Raw genomic sequence first — 18,031 nt, forward strand, 5'->3', positions numbered from 1 at the left:
AAGAGACATAGGCTTAAAACGTTGTCTGATCTGGTTTTAAAGATACCAGATGAGGGAAAGATTAGACATTCTCTAACAACCCATCTGAGTCTTTAATAACTTGCCCAGTTAAGAAGCTTGCATTGTATTTGAAGGTTGAATTCATGTCACTTTGCTTCCCAAACACTAGATCTTATTCTGTCATCATGGTTGAAAAAATCCCTACTACCATAACGGCCATTTGTGCATAGATATAGGTGATGATTAAATCATCTTGTAGCCTTCAAATTGCTAATCTGAACAGCTCTGGGAACATACGATGTTTAGCTTTAGTCTTTGGACTCACTAGTATTTGACATCCTACTTGAAGAAATGTAGATGAGAAACGGGAGTACAATATTATAGCAAATGTAGTATCAGTGCAGCATACAAAGCTCATATCATGGTCTATTTTTACTGGATGTTCCCCTTTTTATATGTTCAGGGTTGGAGTATTTTTTTGCCATCTCATTGGATGGAGAAGTCATGTTGTGGACAGTAGCTGCAGGAAAGAAGGAATTGTCTTTCCTACATGTGTACACACTGTTGAATGCAGGCAGAGTATTTATTCATCTCATTTTGAAATCTTGAAATTAAAGGACTAGATCAGCAAGCCACAAAACCTGTTGCTGTAAATCAACAAGAGTTCAACAGAATCACGCCGATTTCCATCACATCAGGAAGTAGCACAGGGCGATGCAGTAAATTCTTATACCTGCATACTACTAGAAGCAACACAAATTGCTTTAAAGTGGTCTTATGTTTTGTTATAGATTATCTTTAATTAAAAGCAGTGCATGTTAGCTTTGGCTTATTATGCACTTGAAGGTTAAAATAATAATAATAGTAATAACAAATTGTCCTTATGAGATGAACCAGTACCTTCAATGTGAGACTTAGTGACAAGCTTATAAGTGGGTGAAAATTGAGAGTCAAGTGCTTTCTAGGAACCTGTACTCTTCTGTGATTTAACTAGTTGTTGACATCGGGGCACAGTGCTTTTGCCACCCAAATAATACATGCTGCCGAAAAGTCCCAAAGTGTTTTTTTTTCGCTTTTGGTAGCACATAGGCAGAAATAATCTGACTGTTGATCTCGAACCACTGGATACCTGCCATACAAAGGTTGCATCCATAATTTTCAGGCACAGGTGAGAATATATCTAGTTTGCAGCCTATTGCAGACAAGCACATTCTGTTTTCATAGAAAAGTATATGCTAAAACTAAATTTTCATGGCAAATGGTAACTGCATTTGGAAATAAAGTTAGTAGACTTGTGCTAACATATTGGCTGCTGTTAGTTCCCACCTTCCATAGCAAGACTTGGACTTTAGACTATCTTACATCCATAATAAATTATTAGATCCCTATGAGAGCAATGAACTCTGTAGGGCTTATTTTCCCTCCATACAGTATTGCTTGTCCGACGGCAGCACTTGCATTATTTGGGATGACCTTGGCTTTGAGGTATTTTTAAGTGCTGAGAGTTTTCTGCAGAAAACCTAAATAAGCCCAATTAATATTACTGTAGCAACTCAGATGAACTTGGTACTTTATGGTGTTTGACCTGATTGCTAACTGTCTGGTTTAGATCCCTGGACTAATAAACAGTGTCAGCCCTGGAAAGGGAATTTGATGCCTTTAATGAAGTTAAAGACATCAGATTCCTTCCCTCCTGTAATAGCAGCTCTGCTAGAAAAAGGTGTTTTTTTTTTTTGTGTGTGGTTTCTTTTTTTTTAATATATATATATCTCCTCCACCTTTGCAACAAGAGGGCAAAATCCTGTTCTGTAAGACTCTGTGGCTGTGAGCAAGCTCCTCACAACCTGTCTTGCTGCAGTCAGAGTTTTATTTATTACTAGAGGAACTCTAACATCTCACAACTGCTGTGTTTCATTATTAAACAGCAGAGTTTTCAGTTTGGGTTTTAAACCTGGTGTTTTTAAGTCTGCAGCCTCTCATGCGAAGGAGAGAAGGGCTTCCTGCTTTCTGAATTAGTATTTAACATGTGGGAAGCACAGATCCCAATTGAAGTTTGTCTTCAGAAGCTTCTAATTAGGACAGAGTGATTTGATTTTTCAGGAGGTACCTTTGGGGTTCCTGCAATAACAAGACAACCACAAGGGTGATACAGAGCAGGTATCACAGGTTACTGTCATCTTTGCAGCTGTCAAAAGTGTTTGGGTGGTAAGTAAACCCATGCATTTGAATAAATAAATATATTTTACTTAATTTATGGTTTTCATGCTGAAAAAAGCTGTCAAGTTTGAGATGTAATGACTGACTTCTTTTTTCTTTTTAATGGCAAGAAAATTTTCAGAAAAACTGAGTGATGCTTTAAGCAACTTCACAGCAGGATGTGCAGCCACTTAGGTATTATTTTCCATATAGCTTTATACAACAAAGCAGGATCAGGGAGGCAGGAGAGCAAAGTGTAAAGTGGCCTCTCGGGGGGTAATAATAAGGTATGCATTGCAGAGAAAAGCAGGCAAGGTAAAGTGTTTGAAATCACTGTAGTCAGGCTAGGATGTGTGAATAAAGACAAGAATTGCCCTGTGTCTGTTTTCTTGCCTCGGCTGATAGGCTATTTGTGTTAGTTCATAGATAGCATTTTATTTGGTAACTAAGCTTTTGTGGTCCTGGATGTGGAGGCGAGACCTTGCAATTGATGGCTAAATTTCAGCGGGAGCTCCTGGGCAGTGCTGTGGAGAAGGATGGTCTCTGAGCTTTAAAGGCTGGTGCTCGGCTCTGACCATGGCTGAAACACATTTCTTGAAGAAACTTCTGGACAGATTGACATTTTTGTCCGATCAAGTCTTTTAGTCTCCACTCCAATAAGAAAAAGAGTATGTTTGTTGTTTGTGGAAAGAACCATCTTCATGTTTTCTTGACTAGTATCTGGAGGCAACTCGAACCCTTTTATCCCAGCAGATACACCTAATAAGTGATATTTCTCGAGGTTCTGGTCTTCAATCAGTGATGTATCATCTACCAGAAGCATCGCTTCAAAAATGAGAGCTTTTGAGTGGTGCAAGTCTCCAGGCTTATGCAGTGTGACCACAGCCTGGTTTGTGGGGTCCTACGCATGTCACTGGGCTCTGCTTTCCTTTGAAGTCGCTCTATAAAAGTGAGGAAGGATTTCAAAGCAAAGCAGCAGCTGTGGGTCTTTGCCCTGGTGAATTCGTCATTGTTCTCCAGCACTGAGATCCTCTGTATCAGGAGAGGGGGATTATTAGTGCAAGATGTAGTAGGTGGAAACACAGAGACTTTTTGTTTCTTTCTGAAGTCACCTCATCGAGCGTTCAGGCTGGCATGCTGGCAGCTGAGCAAAAGGCTGTTTATTCTACATGACTCTTAGAACAGTTTCAAATAGATTCCAAATACAAATCAGTGGCTTGTTCCTCAAAAAGCTAGTCAGAAACTTTTATTGCATCTGTCAGTCATTGCTCTTGCTTTATGGGTCAGCTCTGAAGAACCAGTGCAATTAGAGCATCGTGTGTAATCTCTAGGCAAGCTTTTGGCTCTGCCAGTGGAATGCAGATTTTACTTATAAAGCTTCAAATTATTAGCTGTAGACTTGTCAAGACCTTGTTTATTTAGGAAATCTGCTTGCCCGGTCTCAGCTGGCAGAAGAGCATCCTCCTTCCTTCCTTCTTTCCTTCTTGCTTTCCGCATATCCTTCAGACTGATGCGAATCAAGTCCTTTTTCCTCAGTGTCCCCAAAATACAGGTTTCATTTAAATGAGAACTATAAAGTTGCAAGAACCCTCATTTCTTCATCTTTCCTTTACAAAGCCATTTCATGCAGTTGGTCTGTCTGTCGAACCCTACGGGATGAAACATGTGATCCCCTCTGTTTCTCCTCCCCTGGAAATCCCCTTGCTCGCTGCCTTTGTGTGCAGCGTGTGGTGCAGCAGGCACTCCCTCCCTGTTGGCGTTGGTAACTCCTTGGCAGTCTGTTACTGCTGGAGGCTGTACGATGATGAGAGAGAAGGGTGAGGGTGGGGAATAACAAACTCATCTGACATTTCTCACAGGGCTGAAGCTGTATGTGTTAGGTGTGTGCTGGGAACGTGCTCTGGAAGGTTTAATGTGTTACTCGTGCTATTTATTAGAGCCACAAGAGCTTGACACAGAAATGACCGAGCTGCCCCTTAGTACCACTGAGCTGTGCTGGCCCCTTCTGATACCACACTTCCCAAATCTGCATTTTCCAAAGTCTCCAGCTTCCATTGCCATTAAAGAGGTAATCCCCACCTTTGACAGGGCAAAGGGAGGATGTCTGGCTGCAACACAAAAGTGCCTAAGCTTTGGCACTTAACCAAAACTTTTACTCTTGGGATTTTAAGTCCCATGTTTATGAAGATAATTTGTACTTGGAGTCTCTCTCTCTCTCTCTCTCACACGCACACGCCAAAGATACAACTGCAGATTAAGTAATGTTACCCATGAGAACTCTCTTGACAGGTATTGGCTTCCTTTGAAATCCTGAACTGTCCTTTGTTTCACAAACTGTAACAGCGGCAAATAGGGATGTGGGGATATAGATGTTTGCAATAGCATCTATTCAACCACTGTTTTGTTTGAAAGATCTTTTTCTTGAATTACTCACTCTTGGGCCTTATGAAAAAGAGTAAAACCTTTTCAGTTGAAAAGGGACAGTGAACAAATAGATGGTATTAGAGAGCAGCAAAATGTGAAGTGACTCTTCTGCTACAGTTCTCCCCTGTGCAGGCAGCCTTCACAGCAGCTTGGTAACACAGGTCAAGTATATCTCTTTTCAGTGATGGCTATCCATCTAGGAGCAAAAGCAACATGCAAGCTTTATATATGTAGCTTTAAGTAAGAATGGTAACCTTAAATTTAAAATCACTTTAGTGTTTAATTTGTGAGTGTCTTTGTTAGCTCAATAAATGGAAACCACAAGAGCAAAGCAGATTGCTGCTGCTTTCGTACCATTAAAGAGCTAATTTTTTCTAACTTAGTTTAAAAGGAGTTTACATAGAAATAACCTGTAAGAAAAAATAAATTACATGACTCAGTAATTCACAGTGACTGTGAACATACCTACTAGCACAGGTTCCATCTTGGAGGAAAAGAAAATCACAGCTAATTAGTAAGAGAGATGAATGGTAAGAAGGAATGAATAAAACGGACAAGAGGAAATTCTTAATTCCTGGAATGTTTTGCTCTTTTCAAAGAATTTTTGATTAAATTGTGCTCTGTTGCTTCATATTACTCAAAATTCCTGTGTAGGCATTTGGACTCTAACTCCTGGAAGAGGTGAACATAAAACTTCTCCATAAAACTGCACGTGACTGAAAGGTGTTTCTCCTGGGAACAGTTCCTTCTACCAGATGGGCTCTTGACAACTTTTTCTCCCATGGGATAAATCATTCACAAATGTTAAATTTGGTTTAGTCTTAATTCAAAAGTTGACTTAAGATTGGAAATTCTTTCATTATTCTGGTCCAAGTGCTTTTGCCTTAGTTGTGGCCTTTTTATTGTGCAACTGTGAATTTGTCCAGGAAAAAAAAATCAACTAGCAGTTAGGAGAAGCAATTTATTGAATTATATTATTATTGACTTTAAGAGAAATCTTTCTTTTGAGTTATATTTCACATGCTCTAAGCTTCTGTGGTCTGAATACTTGTAACATATGCAGTATTTTTTTCCCAAAAAAATAATGGATGAAGGGGAGAATCAAAGAAATTCTGTTTTACTAAATACATGGCAAGTGGAAGGTTTTGTATTAATGTGGCTTTGAAGAGAGAAACTAAAAACCTTAGGGGGAAAAAAAAAAAAAGGGAAAACAACCTTGCCCTGAAAGAAAACTCAAGTGAATGCTATCAGCAGTGCTCCACTTGCAATCTCTCCACATGTTCGTGGAAATGTAAGTGGATTTAAGCATCGTTAAGAAACGTGTGGTTGATGAAATCAGCTAGATTCACGGATGGGCATGCATCTTTCTATGGCCTGTTTTAGAATTTGATTTATACATATTTCTTGCCTTCTACATTTGCTCTCATTAAAACTTCTTACGTAGTTGGGAAGTGGCAAACTGAGCTTTTTTCCTCTGATGCTGCATTTGAACAGTTTTACATTTACAGTGTGCTGTTGAAATGTAGTAATGTACAGGCTGATTAACAAGAATTCTGAAATCGAGGAGCAAATTCAAATTATTTTTCCTTGAATCTTGCAGTTTTTTTTCTGATGATGTGGGCTTAGTCATAGCAATTGCTATGTAGTAAATTACTGCTAAATGTTAGGTGGTAGTGGTGGTTATTTCAAAGATGGGGTGATCTAGAAGAGACAGCTTGCAAGTCAGTCATACGAACAAAACTGACAATAAATGCCACAAAACATCATAATCTTTTTATACTTCTTTTGGTCATGCTGTTGAGCTAGGTGAACTATGTCCTTGTTTGTTTTTCAGAGAAGAAAGCTGAAATATAGTCACTTCAGGGAAAATGCAAGTGTCTTGATTTATTGATGTTATTTTATCAATTTTGCACAGGTTTTGAGGGGAGGAGGGAAGGAAGGAAGATTAACAATTTCAGATGAAGACAGGCAGAAATGTTCACAAATGCCTGTCACACCCCAAAAGCAGTAATCAAATTACTGCCACGAAGGAAAATGATATAATTGATTATGAAAATTGAAATCAGTGCCTAGAGCATTAGGAAAGCTGTCAGTGCAAGCCAGTGTATTTAAAAAGAAGTCTGGATGCAAATCTATTAAATATGTTTTTAAGGGGAAAGAATCTTCCGCAGAAGGGTACAGTATCAGTAATTTATGGGCACATATCAACTGCTACTTCAGTGATTTATAGTGTCAGGCAGGACTATTAACATGATTAGAGTTCAGAGTTTAATTCACTTCCCTTTTTGAAAGAGGAGAATTATCTCCTGTGAAGTCTCACATGAGTTGCTTCAAATGGGGTGTGAGGATCCTTCTGGGTTAAGCTGGAGGAACGATTTTAAAGTAGTCAGAGAGGCACTGAGCATTGCATGTCCCTGCTCATTAGACATATGGTACCCACACTTCAGTCTTTTTTTTTTTTTTTTAATTTTCCAAAGGCAGAAATCATCTAACAGAAATACTAAGTAACTTGGTGACTTTTATTTTCAACGCTATCGGTCTATCACCAGCTCTCCCTCTTACATACGTCCCTATAGCAAAAATCAGTATTTGTGTAGGACGTGTTGTAGTAGAGGAGGCTGGTTTTAAGTTGAGTATCACCAGTTAAGGTACCTGTTGCTGACAAAACTGATTCCAGAACCAGTAGGTCTTTTCTTCCTAAATCTCTGAGTTCACCTGCCTCTGCAGGAGGCAATTGATATTACCACAATATTTTATCAACATCTATCAGTATAAGAAACCAAACTCAGCAAAACCTAGATGGGAACAATTCATAATGTTCATGGAAGATGGCTAAGGTTGGGGTTAGCAACCCAGAAGACAGTTCAGGTGCAAGCCACAATTCTGTTTTTTGCAGTCCACCCCCGGAAAAGGAGGACAAGGTTGCTGGTACCACTGCGTGAAGCTGCATTGACTCGTGGTTCCCGTAGAGCACATCTCTGCACAGAGCGAGAAGGAGCATCTTGGTGAGTGAGATGTACAACAGGGGCTGGTGGCAGGAGATGCAGTGGACAAGTCTCCAGCTGAATAACCTGCCTGAGAGCTTCTGTCTGCATGCAGAGCCTGCTCTGGCTGCAGTGCAGGAGGGGTCCCCACAGGGCTGCAGATGGCTTGCTGTGACATAGCTGCACAGCCTGTCTCCTGGTACATGACCTGACACAGCAGATGTGTCTCGTGACCCATGCTGGAAAACAAGATATTGAGAATTAGGCTGAAAATGTTGTCAGTTAAGGGATTTAAGTATTTTCTTCCTAACCTGAGAGCAGCATTCTGTTGGCACAGACTTGACTTTCTTAAAAGAAGAAAAAGAAAAGCGCTCCCTTCTCAGTATCAAATGACTTTAGTTCTTCTGAAGATCCTAAAACCAGAACCGTTTCTGAAAGTCTTGTGACTGTCTGGGTATCTTCTGTGCTTATAGGAATGATATTTGCATGGTTTGTCACACCTGGTAAGGTACTGCTGGTGTGAAGACACTTTGAGTTAGGCAATGGCGTCATTACCCTCTTTTTATGGATGAGAACTGAAGCCCAGAGAAAATTCTAGCTTTCAGGATTGTGGGATCCAGAGACTGCAGGGAAAGGAACCAGGATCCCCAGAAGCAAGACTAGCATAGGTTTAAGAACAAACAAACAAAAAACAAACTGAGACTCATTGCTTCCTTCATTTTCTGTTTGCAGTGATTTTTAGACTTTAGGCACTTGCCGCCCAATATACAAAATCTGCTTTTTGAACACAGTTTCTTTTCCCTGTTTTCCTTCCAGAGCTGCTGCTTGCTATCTTGGGCATCCTCCTCTTTGTCAGTTTTCGATTAATCTCCCCCCACTCATCTCAGTTTGTTCCTCTCTGGCTGGCACAGAGCACTCCCGACAACTCTCGTCTGTGGGAAGGAAGTGTGATTTAATGGGGAGGCAAGAGGAGCTGAGTGCTGATGGCTGTGAGTGGTATTTGAGCTGTAGGTTTATTGGCATATGCACCTCAATTTGCTTAAGGTCTGTTCCAGTATCTCGGGAGATTTCTTTCATCTCTTGCGGCTTGCTTTACACTTTTACTTCTGGACTGGCTGGGTAAAACTTTAGGCAGACGCACTGCTCTTGCTCTGACCTTCAGTATTGCTCCCACGGCTAGTACGAAATGCCATACAAACCTTGACGCAATTTTCCACGGCTGCTGTAGGCACCGTAGGCAAAGTGTCTTATTAATGGCAGAACCACAGGGGATTCTGATTGCACTGCTCCTCCTGATTGTCACACTGCCTTAAAGACGAGTTGTGCTTGGGGTACTCTGGCTGTATCTCCCCATGCATTTCTCTTGTGTATAAAATAATCCACACGTAGATGCTTTTCTATTATCAAAATGTTTTAGGAGAGCCTGGAATTGAAAGCTGTCTGTGTAAGATTGGTCTCCTGGGGGGAGATCTGTGAGGCAGTAACCTTACTGGGATCTGGAAGGGGGAACTGAGACCGCAGAGGGAAGCTGTGTCAGAAGGCAGTGGGGAACTGGGTCTTGAATAGGGAAATTTTACTGGGAAGCTGGGAGGGAAGGCATCTCCAGACTGAGGTTTGGATGGAAGTCAACGTACTGGTCCTGGGTGGCCAGTGAGAATTGCACGCACTAGGTGGGCTGAACGTCTGCTGGCAAGTGGAGAGGTGGAATCCCTATATTTTAGAAAGCAAATAGTTTGTGTGAAGGAGAAAAACAAAATAATTCTTCTCATCTAAATGCTTGATCTCAACGCAGCCAGAGTGATCGCAACTTTCAAAGTGCATTTTCCCCAAGATGAAGTTTCAGCTGGCATAAAAGCTAGCATTTGACATCTTTTTCATGTAATGACTATATTAACAAAAGAATGCCTCTCTGTTGGCTGCCTTTGTAAAACAACTCCAGTGCAGTTCTTCGTTCTCCTAACTCTTGTGAGTGACTTAAAGTCAGCTCAAATCTCCCACTGAAATGCAAGCGGGTCAGCTTGTGTGCACACAGCTAGAGCATTAGAAAGTGCTCTGCACAGCTTGAAAAGGCTTCTTTGCAATTGTTCATTTCTGTTACGGCGGGCAGTATTAATACACTGATGTTTGCTGCACTGCAGCATTTAACCTTCCTTTCCCATAAGCAGTGTAGTAAGCACCAAACTCTGCTCCAGCGGTTCAGGTGTCCAACCCAAGATGCTGCAGTACACTTCCATAACGTCTGCAGTTATTAGGACTTCCTTCATAATTAATGATATGTTTTAATTGGTGTTGCAAACATTGACTTTGTCTACTTGTTGAAGTATTTTCCTTTTTCTCTGGGGGATGCACCCACAGCTAGGTAAACCTTGCACCTTTAGAGGAGGTCTGCATCAGCTTTAAAGTTTGGGGCTTTTCTCCAGTACTCAGCTGAGTGTCTGATGGGAAGTCTGGTTTAAAGAAAATGTGCAGGGAGTGTTTTATGTGCTGTGTAATTTAAATAGCCTTCCTGATTTCTTCTGTGTCTTAAAAAAAAAAAAAAAAAAAGTAGTGTATGACTGTATAAAGAAGGAGCAAATTTATATTTTAAGCCATGCCACCAACGCAGCCTGGCAGGGTGTATATGGGGGAGGAGATTTCTAAATAGGAAACTGTGATGTGAAGAATATTAGGAGCCATGAGGATTGTGTGAATGTTGTCTCCTTAAAGCAGAAATAGTCCGTTTTCTCTGCTGAGAAAACTCTGTGCTTACAAGAGAGAACAGTTTATGAACTGTGATGATTGGAAATGAAGCAAAGCAATGGGACTCTCATTCTGTAGACTAAAAACCCCAAAGAACATTTCTGTACTATCTTGATTTATTTTATAGTAATTTTATCTTCATCATTTTTCCATCGTTTGCGTAGTCACTGTAGCTGACTGCAGCTGTAGGGAAGCACAGGAATTCTGAATAGAGCATAAACAGCAGAATTAACGTTTGTTTCATTACTGTGAACATCGTCTGGAAAGGTGAAAAAAAAGAAATGTGAGATAAGTGCTAGACATCAGTTTTGTTATAATTTACATTTTATTAATAAATATTATTGGAAATGACATTTTCCTTAGCCTCAGAAGCAGTTTACAATAGGTGATACAGGGGTCATATTTCCTGCTGGTATAAATTGGCATAGCTGAATTAAAGCATGATGATTTTCCACTAGCCTTGGAAACTGCTCCAGTTGGACGAGAAAAAGTTATCTCTCTTTGTCAGGCTGAATTGCAGAACTGGGCTTTGCTCTTCTCTGCATATCGCTGTGACAGATAACAAGCCTTTAATTTAGCGGAGAAAGGCATATGAATAACCAACAGCTAGAAATTAACGCCAGACAATTTAAAATTAAAAGTTAGTGCTGGATAGTGGAAGATGATGTAATGAATTACCAGGTAAAAGGAAAATTTCCTTTCTTTTGACATTTTCAGATCATGACAGGTTGCTTTTCTGGGAGATATGGAGTTAGACTGAAGATACGGGCTTAATACACAGATAATTGTGCAAAACTGGCTTGTGTAACATGATCAGCTTAAGTTATCTAATGGTTTGTTCTGGTCTTAAAAATCTGTGATATCCAGTACTAGGTACTTTGCTGATGGTGTAATATCCCAAATGACCTTAAAAAGCAGGAAACAGTGAGGTGAAATCAGAATTTCCTAGATGCTTTTTATAGTTCTTAAAAAAATATAATTCCAGATTATAAGAGAAATCTTTGTTCTGTGAAAATAATGTTGTGTTCATATTAAAGCTAAATTGAGACTTATTCACAAAGCCTTTTTTTATGATGAGTGGAAAATACTAAAGCAAAGCATCTGCTGCATGATAGAAACTCTTCTAATAGGTTGCTCAGCAGGTTTCATCAGATGAAGTTTTGTAAACTCATCGTAACAGGATATAAGGGAAAAGTTTGAGAAGCAATCTAGGTTAAAAAGGCAAAAGGGAACTGGGCTAATACAAATGCAATGCTGAGCTGTGTCCCAGAGTCTTATTCCATCCCTGGATAAAGACTGCTAAAGTCCTGGGAAGGTTGTGTTGACATCTGCTTCCTTTGATGCAGATGAGTAAGAGTTCTTTGGTGTAGCTGACGTTTGTTCTAGATGACCAGAACTGTCTGACAAATGTTTCTGCACGGAGGCATGACATGTGCTCTGCATATGGTTTGCTTAAAGACATCATTTTGAATAATTATTCTTGGTTTGTTTCTGAAGAATTCTAAATCTTCTTCCAAAGAAATTCAGTAAAGAAGGATCCCTGATCAGCTGCTGAGTTCCTGCATCTGGGAGAGTCACAAGGCACTTAAAGGGAAAAGATTATGTTTATTGAAGGCTAGTGCTGAAGACTGCTGTCTCCCACTGCAGCAGGAAACCAAATTTTGAAAGGAGCTATGTTTCCTGGCTGTGAAGTCATTAGCTCGTTTTGTTTTGAATTTGTGTTCTTTTCAGCTGGGTCGAGTCAATCATTTTCACATGGGGTAGAAAAGAGAATCTCAGTGGCTTTTCATAAAGCTGTAGCAGCCCAGCTTGTTCACATGGAGTGGAAATCTGGCTCTCCTGCAGTCCTAGGCAGAAGTCATTTTCTTCAGCAGATCAGAGCTTCGCTCAATGTCTGCTATTACCTGTTCTTTCTACTCATTGTGCGGGCAGAACTGTCACCAGGAGAGCATGTCTGGGAAGGGACCACCAGGGTCACTGAGTCAATTTTTGTGCTATTGTGAGAAATCCCATCGTATGAGTCCTCTCACTAACTGATCAAAGTTCTTCTCAGAACTATGAACGCTTTTGTACCCGCTACTCCCAGTGGGAAACCAATATAGAACCTCATCTTCTGATTTTTATCATATATTTATTCATACCTGTTTTGCACCCACATGTTTTTAAGCCAGTACTGTCCTTCATTGTAAATAGGCTATTGCCTCCTGAGCGTTTGCTCTCATCTGGTGTTATCCACAAGCAGAAGTTAAATCCCTTCTCAGCCTTCCTTTGCTTCTTTTGGTCAGGCCAGCAATGATCATCGTCTTAGACCTCTTCGCTCACTCCAGAGACAAAACTGAAATTGTCCGCCTGAGAAATTAGTGGTTGCTAATGCTCTAAAAAAGAAAGCTAGAGGAAACTTTAAAGGACTGCTAAGCTGAGAGTCTTCTTTAATTTAACTTCTGTTCCATGACTTTTAAAAAAATGTCATCAGCTCTCTGTTTTGTTGAAGCTAAGATAACTTTAAAGCTCAGCAATACGAGGGACGTGTTTATTTTTCATCCCAGAAAGTTCCTTGAGAAAAAAGTCAAAGAGGAGAGAACTGGTATTATGTGTTTCATGTAGTAGAAGCAATTTGTGGTGTGTATTGTGAAAAATACTACTGGGTATGCTGGTGTGAGTTGTCGCTGTAGTCCCTGTGGCAGAGTTGTTCCCTGTGAATTGTTTTTTCGGCATTTTGGTGTGATCTGGAAGAATCTGTGTTCTTTAATACCCCTGTTCAAGGATTTATCCTGTTAAAGAAGCAAGCTTTCATACAGATATGTTGTATCTAGACATATATTTCTTTGGCTCAATGAGAAGGCAAATTTCAGAGTGCTGATAGCAGACAACTGATAATAGCATCAAGTTTAAAGAACAGGATGGAATGACTGAATAATATAGGACATTAAAAAGAGGCTGGACTAGAGATGACTGGGTAAGGGCATAGTGGTGAAGATCTGCTAATCATGAGATGGAAAAAAAGGGGAGAAATTTGTCTTCTTTTATAATAGAAGAAGAAAGAAGCATCATGTAAAACATCAGGTGACATAAAAAACATATATATAGAAAATGAGATTATTCTTCACAGAGAACCTTGTTATGGAAGTCCCTGTAAAGGATAATCTGATTGCTGAAAGCCTATATGGGTTTAAGACATGCATGTGGGAAAATGCATTTGTGGCTTCCACAAGCAAAGGCAACCTCCACTGGCTCAGGAAGTCCTTGGACCATAAGTAGGAACTATTTTGGTAAAATATCATGATACTTTGTCCTCTTACATTTCTCCCAGGTCATTCAATATCTGTGACTCTCCAGAATATATAGTTCAACAAACCTCGGGGCATGAAGGGTTCAGCTGTTCTTATGGGGTTTTGTATGTCATTTATGTTCTTGCAAGTCTCATAAAGTTTTTTACAACTAGTGGCAAATGATTGTGTTGATATTAATATGTCCATTTAAATGCTGTTATGTGACATGCGAGTTGACTGTTGATTTCCCAACAGAAATCTTTAATACTGAAGAAATCCAAACCGCTCTTGCTGAGAAGTCATAACAGGTTTTATGGGGAAAACTGCCAGAAGAACTAGATAAAGAGCCCTGAAAAGAGGGAGAGGGGAAGAAGTATTACATTTTGTATTTATGCTCAAGCCAGTATGTTTGATTGCAGGAAGACATTTGAAAATAGCTATACTGGAGCTCTGAAGGATTGTTCAACCTACTGATACGAGCTCTGGGATCTGGGCTATAAACTCCTTGAAACATGAACAGATGTTTTGGAATATAGCTTCAAAGCTTTGAAAGACTTTTCCCCACATGCCTTTCTATGTGAGGAGACTTTTAAGAGCTGCTGAATAAATTTTATTATCTTTTCTACAAAAGCACTATCCACATGGAACAGGCAGGCTTTGAACAGTCGTGGGCTCAGAAGTGAAACAATAACAATATAATGCAGGCCCAATTGAACAAAAATGGAATAGAGAGGGGAGAGATGCGTGTCAGCCTGTTTAGGACCCAGAGGGGTGCGAGTTTTGAGATGCTTCAGTAGCTTCTTCATGAAGATAAGTAAACACAAGGGAACTATATTGGCTTCAGCTCTGCTACATTAGATAGAAGAATTCTTAATGTTGGGGAAGAACATAGATGAATAACAATCGAGATGTTAGTCGTGTTATTTTATGTGCATTTAGAAATGTATCTGACAGTGATGAAAGTGAGTTGAGAACCTAAAGACTTTTGAATGGGCAGGAGAAGTGAATAAATTTAACCTGTTCTCCGTGTTTTCACCCCCTCCTCACGTACGAAACTGGTTATCCTACTTTCTTTTCTCTCTTCCACTTCACAGTAGTCTGAACACCATTCCTATTATTATTATTTTGTCATTCCCTTGTGGTCAGTATAGGTGGGGGGATAGTAATGCCAGATTATGTGGAAATATTTCTGAAGACTAAGCTCTTGTTATGTATTGGTACTGGAGACTCAGGAAATTATAATCCCTGCTGTAGGAATTTATCAAATTTAAAAAAGAAAAGATGAGAACCATCTAGAAACAGGAGACTGAGACATAAATCAATCCAACTCAACTGAATCCAGCTCAATTCTTCTTTTCAACCTGGAAGTCTAGAATGAGTTTCAACACCTACGGCTTCCTGCTACTAGGACAAATGAAACACCAATATTGCATTGCAATATTATCACAGGTTCATTAAAAAATGTGGTTTATTTTATAGTTCCTGGGAGAAAAAAAAAAACAAAAACAAACAAACAAAAAAGAACAGGTGGCTCTTTAATTAAAAACATAATGGATAACATTTAAAAAATTATCTGTTTAGCTAGTTTTCAGAATACCTGTCAGAATATATAATAGGCCTTTCCCTACTACATGTACCTATACCTCTCCTCTGATCCAAAGCCTTGTTGAACATAGTTTAAGTGGGGAAAAAAAAAGCATAATGTCTGTGTGTGCATTTCTGTTTCATTCAGCCATCCCATAAAACTTATTTTCTGCCATTTATACATGCCCAACAATGCAGTGGGTGGACATTGATGTGTCCTTGGTGAGAACTGCAAGCTGTTTTCTGCAGCCAGAAAGGGCAGACCAAATCATTTTGAGAGGGCTCCTGTCAAGAGTCTCTTTATGCTTACCTTGTTGCATTTTGGAGGGTTTGTTCTCCTCTATTTAGGCATTTCTTTGCCGTGTGCCATTGCAGCGAGTTGAGACCACACACAAAAAAGTTGCAATAGGGATTTTCCAGTCTGAAGATCTGAACCAGTTGTAGCATCACTTTGTTTTTATTACCAAAGGGGAATGCACCCTTCAATCACATGGCTGCCAGAAACTCTGGCCCATTTCTTAAACTCCATTCTGCCTTTGTTAGTTTATTTGCAAGGTCAAGATCTACTTCTAAGTAATAGCGCTTCCTGTGGGGAAAAACACTGACAGAATCTGTGGCAGTTATTTTACTTGATTTGCTATCAAGTTTATATTGACCACGAATAGGGTACCTGGCTGTGATGTGACACACACAACAGCATTTATGTAGAAGTCTTTGTTTTTCTTACAAATAGATGTATTGATGGATTTTCATGTGGGTGTTTGACTTTAGATGAAGAAATTAAATTACAGGGTAAGATAACAACCCAAACAAGCTCCAAAAATAGGGGAAATGTGGCAGCAGAAGTATGTGCTCAGAGAAGACTACAGCCCTCCAGACTGCCAGGTTTTCTTTAGCAGCTACTTTTCATTGTAGGTTTATGTGGCAGAAGGAAGCTGACAAGGTTGCCAGCCTGCCTAATGATCTTCGTCTAACATTTACCTTATGAAAGAGGAATAATTCTGTTAAATTAACATCCTAGCATATTTGCTGTCCAGCTAGCTGATGAATTAAATAGCCAGAAGAAAATGTTTTATGACTCGTTTATCCATAAAAATTGCTGAATTTTTCATGCAGAAGGGAATGACTTTTCAGTAGTTGTGTGCTACAATGCCCTACACCACTTGCCTATATATATGTATAAAAATATATTAAATAAAAGCTACATCTCTTTGGGAACTATGAGAGCACGTGGAGGGACACCACTGAGCAACCTGGGCTCATGCAAGCACCAGTGCTTTGCCGCACGGTGTTCTACTGCTCTGAGGAATCAGAGACTGTTAATGACAGCCTACAAGTCTGTGACACTTGGAACACACTATCAATCAAACGAGGCACCTTGTGCCAGCCTAGCCAGCTGTCCTCTTCCATCAGTGTCTGAAAGGACCTCACAGAAGGCTACAGGTGCCAGCTGCCATCCTCAAATAACCACTGGATCTGCTGCGGGATAAGTTTTTTTTAACCAAATCTGTTTAGATTGAATTTTCTGTCTTGACAATCCCTTTTGAGTTTCAGTTTAGAAAAGGAGAATAAACAAATTATCAGCTAATAAACAAAGCAGCACATCCATAACAAGAAACCTTAGCCTGGGGTTTTGCACTTGTCTGTTGGAAGCCCATTGTGAGACATCACCATAAGTGTCTGTGACAGCAGATGATGTTGCTGAGGATGCAGTTGACTCATTTTGCTTGGTTTGACAGAAACTTGTAATGTTGCAGTGAAGTTACAGATCCACAGATCTGTGTCACAGATCACAGACCCACCAGATTGAAATTTTAAATGGTTTCTTTTCCTGGATGTTGGATGTGCGAAAGAGGTCAAGAAAAGGAAGGCTCTCAAGAGGAAGACAATTTTTCTGAGAAATATATTATGAACATGCTTATTAGAATGTTCCATGAGCAAATTTGTTTTCTTTCAGTCATTTCCAGTGTGAAAGAGAAATACATATTATGCAAATGTGAAGAGCTTGTCTGTGAGTCCTAGATGAGCTTCTGATATTGCTGCACCACCTGAAAGCCTCCCTGTGCGAGAGGGGTGAAATAGTGGTTTTCAGATCCCTAGGCAGGGAAACTTCAGCATCTTTAAGTCCTGAGGACTTCAAATCTCCAGAGTTTGAGTATGTCATGCTGAGGAGCTTGCAGGCACAAGAGGCTTGAGCAGGAGGAAAATGTGGGCAGTCAGGTTTTCATGGCAGAAACCTGTCTGTCAAGGCAAACAAAATTTCCCTCTGCTGTTGTAGCCTCCAATAATACATGTGGTAGGCAATATAAGCTGCCTTTGCAAAGAGGGTCTACTGCTGTTCTGGATTGCAGTGGTTCTGAGTGCAGCAGGTTGCCCTGCACATCAATATTGAGATTTTCTCTGCTATTATCATCACCAGATTATTGTCCTTATTCGCTGCTTTCTAGGCTGCTCATTCTTATTCTCCAGCATGTATGACTTTTCTATTATTTGCTTGCTGAATGCAATTGCTTGCAATTTTCCAGGTTGAAAGGATGAAGCTCCTTTGAAAACTGTAATGGAACATCCCCAGGTTGAAACAGGCCCTGAGCACAGCCGATGGCATAGGGCCTTTAATTTACTAAACATCAGTGGTTTGATGGCAATTCAACATGACTGGTGATTGCCTGCATCGTGTTGCTGCTATGGCTGAAAAGGCTGTTTACCTCTGGAAGACAGAAAGCTCAGCTAAGCAACACACAGAGCAATCTCCCCTGACCTGCTAATACTTTTATTTTTTTCTCCAAAAGACTCCCCAGTTCCTGAGGAGCATAAGCCCTTGGAGAAAAAATGGTC

General features: G+C 40.0%; 1 protein-coding gene across 9 annotated transcripts in view; it reads left to right on the forward strand.

Annotated features, from left to right (window-relative positions):
- The window catches only part of SGCD (sarcoglycan delta), a 526,559-nt gene that overhangs the window by 240,974 nt on the left and 267,554 nt on the right, over positions 1-18,031 (forward strand). For 4 of the 9 annotated variants that reach the window (XM_083798642.1, XM_083798644.1, XM_083798650.1 and 1 more), the window contains exon 1: positions 7,511-7,625. The exons of 2 other annotated variants lie outside the window; for them this stretch is intronic. The gene's annotated coding sequence lies outside the window, so the exon portion shown is untranslated. Of the gene's footprint in view, positions 1-7,510; positions 7,626-18,031 lie in introns of those variants that run through there. 3 more of the 9 variants (XM_083798647.1, XM_083798652.1, XM_083798651.1) reach the window with 1 other exon arrangement.

The sequence above is a fragment of the Anser anser genome (assembly GCF_964211835.1).
Source record: "Anser anser genome assembly, chromosome: 14".
Classification (NCBI taxonomy): Eukaryota; Metazoa; Chordata; class Aves; order Anseriformes; family Anatidae; genus Anser; species Anser anser.